Source organism: Saccostrea cucullata, unplaced genomic scaffold (assembly GCF_032062105.1).
Source record: "Saccostrea cucullata isolate Sc308-1 unplaced genomic scaffold, CSIRO_AGI_Scuc_v1 ctg3128, whole genome shotgun sequence".
Taxonomy (NCBI): domain Eukaryota; kingdom Metazoa; phylum Mollusca; class Bivalvia; order Ostreida; family Ostreidae; genus Saccostrea; species Saccostrea cuccullata.
This window is the reverse complement of record NW_026933685.1, coordinates 1-10,846: the sequence shown is the minus strand read 5'-3', so window position 1 is coordinate 10,846 and position 10,846 is coordinate 1. Positions and strand designations below refer to the sequence as shown.

The 10,846-nt window shown below is 32.1% G+C and overlaps 1 long non-coding RNA gene across 1 annotated transcript; it reads left to right on the top strand.

The window, feature by feature from the left end:
• Positions 1-2,722: 2,722 nt before the first annotated feature.
• Positions 2,723-10,784, top strand: LOC134238940 (uncharacterized). Its single transcript, XR_009986125.1, has 3 exons — positions 2,723-2,820; positions 4,942-5,044; positions 10,720-10,784. It is a non-coding gene; the product is annotated as an uncharacterized LOC134238940 (long non-coding RNA).
• The last annotated feature ends 62 nt before the right edge of the window (positions 10,785-10,846 follow it).

The following is a 10,846-nucleotide window of genomic DNA, read 5'->3' as shown; positions in this document are numbered from 1 at the left end:
TTTCTAAATGTCAAAAACTCAAACTGATTTCGTATATTGAAATTTGATTAAAAATCTAAAAGTTCAAATTTCCAAACAGGTTTTAGAATTTTAATAGTTTAGATTTTTACCTTAAATGTTCAAAATTCAAATTTCCGAAAATGATTTTTGGAATTTAAACGTTTGAGTTTTTAGTCTACCGTTTGTTCAGAAAGTTTACACTTAACAATCTAAAATTTGGTAATATTTTTAGTCTTTTGGTTATTTGAAATTAGCTTCAAACTTCTAAAATCCAACTTTGAAACGTTTTATATTTATAGAAATTTAGAATGTTGAGTCAAATGTTCTAATTTCTAATATCTTAAACACTTTGAGTTTTTAGAATTTTACTTTAAATATCCAAAATTTAAACCAGGCATGGGATATTTGAAGTAAACTTTTAAACTTTTGTACAAAAGTGTTTTGGTTATGAGTGTTTGAATTAAATTCTAAATTTCTAGAAATCTAAAACGTTTGGAAGTTGAAAGTTGGAAGTAAATTTTAAATCATCAACAGACGAAAATTGTTATTGAGTTTTAGATTGTTAAGCGTAAACTTTCTAAACAAACGGTAGAATAAAAAGTCAAACGTTTAAAATACCAAAATCGTTTATGGAAATTTGAATTTTGAATATTTAAGGTAAAAATCTAAAATATTAAAATTCTAATACCTTTTTAGAAATTTGAAAGTTAGGTTTTTGAGCTGAAATATTAAATTTCAAAATACCAAATCAGTTTGAGTTTTTTGAAATTTAGATATTTGAACTAATATGTTAACATTTTAAAACTGAGAATCATTTTAAAAATTTGAATTGTTAAATGTTACACGGACCTTTCCCGATTATTTACAGAATGCATTGGTCTCTGTAGGTGTTTTTCCGATGTCTACGCAGAATTTCATCACTGTTCATCACTGCTCCACCTATTATTCCGTCTCTTTTTGGAACAATTCTGATCCTGTTTTAACATGTTCTTACTTTGATTGCTCAGCCGATTTGAAACTTGGAACGTTCAAATTTTGCAACCTCTTAATTTCCCCAGAATTTTATTAAATACAAATTAAATTTATAGAGTAATAATTTTTTTTTAATTAAAATTTTGCCGTGCTCCAAGTCTAATTATGAAGCCATAATTGTAATTAAACATTTGAAATTGAATAATTTTTTTTACATTTTTTAAATTCATATTTAGTAAAGGCTTAGAAAAATGCCAATATATAAATATTGCATGTAGTTGAGTGTAATTTTGACTGTTGCTACGCAGGAGGGCGTGGCTTCATTATTCAACGGGTAGTAGTGTTTTTTATCAAATGTTTCTCGACGAATCAGATTCAAGTAATTTACATGAAAGTATAATAATAAATATCAATGACACACCTTTTATTTTATTTTTAGCTTGTCCACGAACTTGACGGACAACCCTCGTATGTATGTATACATGTGTATATCTAAATGTCAAGTTGAAGGCCACGGCAAGTGTTCTCTTCTTTTGAAGCATAAGATTTTGCACAAATTCTGCTTTATACGAATAAAATATAAGGTTTGCTAATTATGGGCACAATTGGTACCAATGGGATTTCCATTAGATTGTTGGAAGACCTCATGTCTCTAACAACAACATAGATATAGTTAATTTGAAACTGGACCATATTTTTATGTCAACTTCAGTGGACTTGTGAGTACATTCAGAATGTTTTTTAACACAAAAAATGACAAAGAGGTTTTGACTGACATTTGGCACGAATATAAGTTTTATTGAAAAGTCCGATGAAATTTTAACTTTTTTTTTTAATTTTTATTGGGTTCCTGTGAAAAGGGGAAGGAAAATAATTTCCCGATAGTGAGTTTTGATGTGCATAAAAAAAACTTCAAACTTGGTACAAAATGGTACATTTGTAGGTCACTTGAGTCACTCAGGTGACCTTTTGCTATCCGTTTTCGTCCATCGTCATCTGTCGTGTGTTAACATTTGAACATTTTCAGCTTCTTCTCTTAACCAATTTTGACTTGAAGCATCTTTGGGTGAAGGGAAACAAAAAGAGTGAATTTCATAGTCCCTTCCCCCCTGGTGCCTGAGGGATGGGACCAAAACCACTAAAATTCTTCTTCCTTACTCCCGGGCATCAAACTGTAGGTATGATTGTAATTAGCATTGAGTCCTTTACCAAAATTTTGAAATTCATAGCACCAGGGTTACACGTTTAGAAAAGGAGATGAGTTTACATTTTTGTTTTGTTTTTTTTTTTTCTTGCCAAGAAATTTCCGGATTTGATTTTTTTATTGTGATTAACCAATCCTGAAAAAAAAAAAAATCAGGATCCGTGCCCCTCCCTCCCTTCTTTTTTTTTTTTTTTTGAAAAAGTGCATAAATATCAATATAAACTTGAAACATTATTCAAATATTTGTGCCTTTTGTTGGCTGTCGTATGTGGAAATCCATAATATGGAATGCTAATTCAACACATTGAAAATAATTTTGTTCAAACATTTTTTTGCATTTGGAAATTTACAACAACCTAGAAAATGAGCTTACGTTAAGAAAAATGATGGAATTCTGTTCATTGGTTGTAACATAGACCTTAAACTTTAGGTCTAAGGTTGTGAAGATATCAACAAAAAAGCGAAATCCGAGACAATCGGGAGTCGAGGGGACTAGTTTTACCACTTGCCAACATTATGATCGGGATCGTCATTTTGACTATTTATATACAAAGCCAGATCGGTGCACGTGCAAATTTGAATTTGTAGAACTCTGTTTATTTTGAGTATTCAATCAGTCCTTGTGAAAACCTGAATATTTCTAGGTAGGACAAGTAATTTTACAATTGAAACCTGTCAGAGGGCAAGTACAAAATATTCTGTTTGTGTTTCCCTGGAGTGGAGGTTTTGGCCGTAGGGGCTTGTCTTCCGGGTTGATAAATGTAAAATATATATATATTTTAAATTGTATCTAAATACACTCTAAAAGTTGTTTTAATAAAGATTCTGACATGATCAGGCGAGAAAAATAATGTTTTTTTTAAAAAGTACTACAGTCATTTAGGGTATTCCGAATCACCTTTTACATTTTGACTGCAGATGATTTTATTAAAAACTTTTCACATGGTTGTTTGGTATCAAAGGAAAGACAATTTAGTGAAAAATTCAGATCTACTTTATAGAACGAGTCTATCTTCGATACAGCGACCTTGACAGGGGTTATTTTTACATCACCTTTTTAGTGTGTTGCAAATCACTTCTGGGTAATTCGAATCACCAGGTAAATGGGTTGAAAACTGTCGGTTAATATCATTATAATTGATGAACTAGTTGGTATTGTTTATTAAAAGCTCCAAAAATAAAAAGAATTAATTTTTTTCTTTATTGTTCTGGCTTATTTGAAAGTTATAAACACCCCCCTCTATTCGCACTACAAAACAGCTAGCTTTTCAGAAGCGGGTCATGCAGAAAAGCAATTATTACCAAGAAAACGCCGGTTTCAGAAACTACATGACTGTTAATTGTTGTCCTGTAAATATGATTTTTCACTTTTTTGCCCTTGTGATTTTTTTTTTTCGATGCAAAACAATTAACATTGAGAATATCAAAATTCTACTAATGGGCTACCAAAAAAACATGTAATGATGATGATAATAAAAAAAAAAGTATGAAAAGGAATAAAAACTAGCTCTTGTTTCGAAATGCGTATCACAATTATTAAATATGACATAAATCATGCATGTGTGCACAGTGTAAATATATGTGTACGTGTATATGCGTGCAAGTCCATATTTACATATGTATGATAAAAGGATCAACACTGGTCAAGTGAATACCATTGTTACTCATTAACTCTTCACAGCTAAATTTTTCCATTTCATAATATACACAGCTAGGTCCCTTATATGTAAAGAAAACCAATGTAATCAAAATATTGGACATTTAACAAGTTTGCACTAGCGTGTGCAATTGCTTCAGTTGTGGTCATGCAAATACGTGAGTCGAAATACCCCAAACTGTAGGGAGCTACAAATGCGATTGTAACATACACAATTTTGAAATGTAATAAAAAAAAATATTAACGCTCATGAAAGCTCATAAAAATTCCGTTCTATCAATACCTAATAAGCTAGGTTTCATCAACCAACAATGCCACGACATCAATTAGAAATATTCTGCAACGTTTACACAATTTTCTTCACGAAGGATAGCAAGTTAACGAACGAATTAATAATTCTTTTAATTAAAGCATTAAGTTTACCTCTTTATTTTTTGTATGTATTAAGCATGAACCATGTTGCGAGATGAGCTACAAATCGAAGAAATTGTATTCGTTTTCTGTTGATTAAACGCGTTTTCACGACTGACACTGCATCAAAATTTAGGAAAATCAGCACTTTAGTGAAGAGAACTGTGGCAACGAAATAAATTCATGCCTTAGAGTCCAGAAATAGGTGCTGAAGTGGGAGGGGGTATTTTTTCCAAGATGTCAGCTTGCGTCCCTTTGAGAGTTTATATATAAAGGTGTAGTACAGTGTACTTTTTTAAAAACATTATTTTTCTTGCCTGATTATGTCCGAATCTTTATTTAAGCAACTTTTAGAGTGTATTTAATGTAGATACAAATTTAAAAAATTTTTTTTTTTACGTATATCAATTTGGAAGACAAGCCCCTATGGTTTTGGCCCTTTTACATGTTTTACTGTCTGGAAAAAGAAGTAGTTTCCTCTCATTTCTTCACATTTCTGTTGTTTATACTGAAATGAAATTTAATATACAGATATTTCAGATAAATATCTAGGATAAGTTATGTTTTGGGTACGATCAACATGATCAATCCATTTATGCCCCTTGGACTTAGAAAAAAATCCAATTATTTGCAGTTTCTGTTAATTTTTTTTTCATTTAAAATAATGCATTACCAAATGAATTATTTGTTTACTCAGTTGCAGGTTTTAGACTAGAGCAATAACTAGGTCATAATGGCAGAGTTCAAGTCCACACATACACCTTACACTGAAGACCCCACGCCTGATATGGAGTTCAATGGTGAGTATAATTATATACATGTATTTTAGGGTTCACTGATACTCTGATAAGAGAGATAACTCTTAAAGACAAAAATGTCTACTATCCCTTTATAAAGAACAAGTCTCAATAAGACATCTGTGGTTCCCAGTTACTTGTCAATTTTTAAACCTTCATTAAAAACCTTGAAAAATACATTATATTATTCTCCTATGTCTATATTATATAAGCCAGGGTTTAAAATTGTTAAATAATTGCAATAGACGACAGGCGAAGCTGTGTTTTGAAGGTGGGGTCCTTTGATTTTCATGAATATCGAAAGAAATTTGTGACAGGTACCCACTTCACAGCCTTCATAAACATCGAGCGCAGATTTGTTCAAAGTCCAGATCGAAATATAATGTGTATATTATATTTATCAAAGTTGTGTGAAAATATCTTTGTTGAACAACCTTGCGCTCTGTGTTTTCTTCTTAAAAGTATCATGATTTTGACTCTGTTCGGTGAGTACATTTACATAGGACTAACCCCTTGTTGACCTACTAAGAAAAGAAAATATGTCACATGAATCCACACCGTACATGATTAGGTCATTCTAAAAAATCTTTTACTTTCAAGAATATTTAATGTATGAGTTCCTAATAACAAAGTTTCATTTTCACTCTCTTTATTATGGCGGACTTTTGATACCATTCTGGATGATTTTGATCACTGTACAAGTAGAGCTTTTAAAAAGCTTACCGTCTTTAGCAACAACCTTAAACAGTATATAAAATGATCCCTACCTATCAGACCGTATTATTCTTTTGAATTTCTTGATATTGTATTTCTACATTATCTTTTTACTGGCATTAGCCCTATCACAGTTGTAGCTCTGTCATCTCCGTAAACTGGCCGAGTTCTTTCGGCAAACCTCGATTGATCCGTTACTTTCTTCAAACAAAAATGGCATGAATAATAACAAATTGTAAAGCCTGCAATCCTGCAAGTAATAAAAATCGAATATTATTTATAAGGCCAACATTTTTTTTATTTACCGTTTTACGGGAGCGCCGACCCTAATTTGGACTAAAATGAAATAAAAATAAAAGTCTCTTCTTCAAGTTTTATTTTTGTTTCTCCCGCCAATAGCTTATTTTATAGTCACTGAAAAATTAAAAGAAACGTCAACAAATTTTCTACAAGCCTTTCAAAACGTCAATTGTAATTGGCTAAGGTAAATATATCCATCCAATCACAGTTGACAAAACTAATGAGCATGAATGTCACTGCACTGCATAACAGTTTGCGGCAAAATGTCAGAGTTGTAGTGTTTAATATATTTTTAAATCGACTCAGTCATTTTAAAAAGTGACATGTCATTTATTAGAAAAAAGTATTATTTTCAGATTAACTTTTAATGAAAGATTGAATAAAATAGACGAAACAGTAATCAAAGTGATCAAATGTTATGCGGAGGGCAATGGAAAGTGAGGTTCTGCCAGCCCCTTGTTTTGAGAGGTTTTAAGTATGTATTATCGTTGACAATTGTTTCAAAACATTGAAATACGACTTGAAATTGTTCTGAAACTTATTTTTAAGACAGTCGTGTTTTATCATGTTTATTTTACATGAAACGACTGAATATGCATTGCAGAAAGTGGCGTGACTGAGGAAATTCGAGTCACAACTTTCATTCCTTAATATCATATTAATCAAACATATTATGATTCAAAATGAAATTTTGCTTGTTATGTAACAAATTACTGATTAATACAACTTTTTTTACCAAAAAAAAAAAAAAAAATACCAATAAGGAAAAACAAAGCTGCAGATGATACTTCCATACAAATATGACCTGTTGTTTTTTTTTATTCAAAAGTTGTGGATATTTGAATATGTTTTCAAGAGAAATATAAGATATATTTTATCTACCTATGTGTATACTAATTTGAATTGCATTGAAAAAGATACACAGATTTTTTTTAATTGGTCTAACTTGTGAAACAATTTAACCATGTTAACTGATCCATTAAAAGCCTTACTATATTCTTGCCATATGATAGCTACTCATAAATCCTCAAATCTTATAGTTTATTGAATGCTAAAAAAAGTATGATATAATTGTTTTGCATGCATTAATTTTTTTCAAATAACACCCTTTTCTGCCAAAATAAGGTGAAAAAAACATTTCCATTCTTAATTTAAAAAATAAAAAAGATTGTTACAATTTTTCGTTTTATTTTTATTTTTCTGACCGACTGCTTGAATTTGAAGATTTTATTTTTATTTTTATTTCGACCCCCCGACTCAATTTTTTGAAAAAAATTTCCGTAAATCAATAAATAAAAAAATGTTGGCCTAATGAAATTAAAGAGACCCTTTTAGTTATGATATGAAAAAATATCATGTTATTTAAAATTAATTACTGCTGATTTTGTTGTTCGTTTTGTCATTTTTAGCTCACCTGAGCCGAAGGTTCAAGTGAGCTTTTCTGATCACATTTTGTCCATCTGTCTAGCTGTCCGTCTGTCTGTCCGTCTGTAAACTTTTCACATTTTCGACTTCTTTTCAAGAACCACTGGGCCAATTTTGACCAAACTTGGTGCAAAGCATTCTTGGGTGAAGGGGAATTTAAATTGTTAAAATAAAGGGCCAAGACCCCTCACAAGGGGAGATAATCAAGAAAAGACAAAAATAGGGTGGGGTCATTAAAAAATCTTCTTCTCAAGAACCACTGGGCCAGAAAAGCTGAAACTGATGTGGAAGCATCCTGGTATAGTGTAGATTCTAAATTGTTCAAATCATGACCCCCGGGGGAAGGGCGGGCCACAATGGGGAATCAAATTTTTACATAGAAATATATAGGAAAAATCTTTGAAAATCTCAAGAACAACTGGGCCAGAAAAGCTGAAACTTATGTGGAAACATTCTGGTATAGTGTAAATTCTAAATTGTTCAAATCATGACCCCCGGGGGAAGGGTGGGGCCACAATAGGGATCAAATTTTTACCTAAAAATATATAGGAAAAATCTTTGAAAATGCTTTTCTCAAGAACCACTGCACCAGAAAAGCTGAAACTCATGTGGAAGCATCCTTGGGTAGTGTAGATTCTAAGTTGTTCAAATCAAGACCCCTGGGGGAAGAGCGGGGCCAAAATGGGGAATCAAAGTTTTACATAGAAAAATATAGGAAAAATCTTTGAAAATCTTCTTCTCAAGAAACATTGGGCCAGAAAAGCTGAAACTTATTATGAAACATCCTGGTATAGTGTAGATTCTAAATTGTTCAAATCATGACCCCCGGGGGAAGGGCAGGGCCACAATAGGGAATCAAAGTTTTACATAGAAATATACAGGAAAAATCTTTGAAAATCTTCTTCTCAAGAACCACTGGGCCAGAAAAGCTGAAACTTATGTGCCCATGGAAGGATCATGGGGTAGCATAGATTTCAAAATGTCTAAATTATGATCAGTGGGGTAGGGTGGGGATGCATTATGTATTACAAGGGGGAAATCTGGTAAAGAACAGAATGGTCAAAGTTTCTCAGATGAGCGATGTGGCCTATGGGCCTCTTGTTTAAGATTGGAAATCTGGCAAAATTGTTAAGTCGTATGAAAATTAGATCATCAGAAAGTTATCTCCCTTGCCTTGAACAGCATTTCAACCAATGAAATAATTGAAAATTTTCTCTTCATGCAATTTCTAACAATCGCAAAAGAGAGGAAGACTGTAGGCTGTAAGACTGTAAAAAACTTCAACTACAGAATGCCATCTTCCAAGGAAGACGGTAAAAACGGGTCCTTATTTCCTGACAATTGAAAAAGACCCGAGGAGGGGGAGGGGTGCTTATAGGGGTAGGGGTGATTAATAGGGATTATACGGTATATGTATATTAATACACATTTAAGCAATTTCTTCTGAAAAAGCAAACAAAGAAACAAACAAAAATCTTTCATAAGTTTATAAACAACATAATAAATTGAAAAATTCATTACCGCCAAAAACTGGACATCGTTTTTGCATTCATAATTTCTCAGTTCCCATTCTGGATCATGCTTATATTCAAAAATAGGGTTCGTTATTTTTTTTTCTTTTGTAGTTTACAAAAATACATGACCTGTCTAACATATTATTTTTATTTAATCAATTATGGAATATAAAGAGTTATATATAAAGAATTAAAAAAAAGAAAATTGGTGAAATTTGAAGCAGAGGGATACATGTAATTCCCCTGAAATGGGGGGATTCAAAGAATACAGTGTAATGTCTTGAACGAAACTATAATGGGTGAAATTAAAATGGGGTAAAATTATTTGCAAGTAGGAAATGGTGAAAATAACTCTGTTTATGGTATAACATGTATAGAAGTACGTATATATCATTGTAAACTAGTGCTAATTGTAACGGGAACCGTTACAGATGTTCCCCAAACGCTCCCCAACTCCCTTTTGGTGCCATATTCCATGCACTAAGCCTTATTAGATAAGACAACATCTGTGCATTTTTGCCTTTAACATGTTTTCCCAGAGGGATACCAATTATATTCAAATTTTAACATTGCAGGCGTGCGCATGTGAATGCACGTGGCCAATGATCATATCATCTTGTCTACAATTTTTTATATATTTAAATATACTATATATTAAACCATTTAGTCCAAAAGTATTAAAAAACACTCATTCAAGTGTATTTTTAATTTCACTCGTTCCAAATGCACGCACGTGCGTGCACGTGCATGATGACCATACCTTCTTGTAGGAGGCCCTTATATGTATCTATATTCTAAATCACATTCTGTTTGGTTGAAAACCAAGGGAATTATAGCCATTTCAAGTTTCAGCCAATTACATTGCAGCACACGTGCATGCGCGTGATTTCATGAATTTTTCCTAAATCATATTGTAGGATATCCCAATGCATGAATATGTTTTAAATTTCAATCAGGTTGCAGTACATGTGCATGCGCGTGATTTGTTGAAATTTTTTGTATATCATATTGCAGGATATTCTAATGCAAGACTATGTTTTAAATTCCAAAGCATTTCGTCAAAAAACAAAGGAGATATAGCCATTTAAAGTTTCAGCCAATCAGATTGCAGTGCACGTGCATGCGTGTGATTTCATGAAATTTCTTCCATACTATATTGAAGGATGTCCTTATTCATGACAACGTTTAAAATTTCAAAGCATTTCGTCAAAAAACAAAAGAGAAATTGAGATTTTATTTCAGCCAATCAGAGCAAGGCGCACGTGCATGCGCGTGAGTTCGTGCTTATTTACAGTGTCATATTATTAACACTATTAATATATCCTTATGTAATGAGTTTCAAAGCATTTCATCAAAAAATGTAAAAGTTATGGCCATATTAAATATATCAGTCATTTCACTCACTTCACGCGCACGCACAGGCATGCGAATGCGTGCAAAATGACCTTCATTCCGCACACCTACACTACACACCTATTAACCCTAAAAAGGTTTTAACTTATTGGGTGAACAGTTTCTGAGAACACTCGCGGACAAAAAAGTACCGGAGAACAAAGAAGAAAAAAAGGATAATAATAATAATAATAATAAGAATAAGAAACGAGTAAAAACAATATGTTCCCAAACTCCGTTTGGGGAACATAATTAGAATTTTTTCCTAGATTGAACTCTTGTTACAAAAAAAAATATATCCTAAATCTTACATGTTAAATGTCTTGATTGTAGTGAAGAAGGAGCCATTTTGGATTTCTGACTCTGGAGAAGAAAATCAACAGCTGTTAACAGTGAAGGTAAATTTTTTTTTTAGCTCATCCCAATGTACAGTCAGGGGCATCATGGAATCAAGTTATTT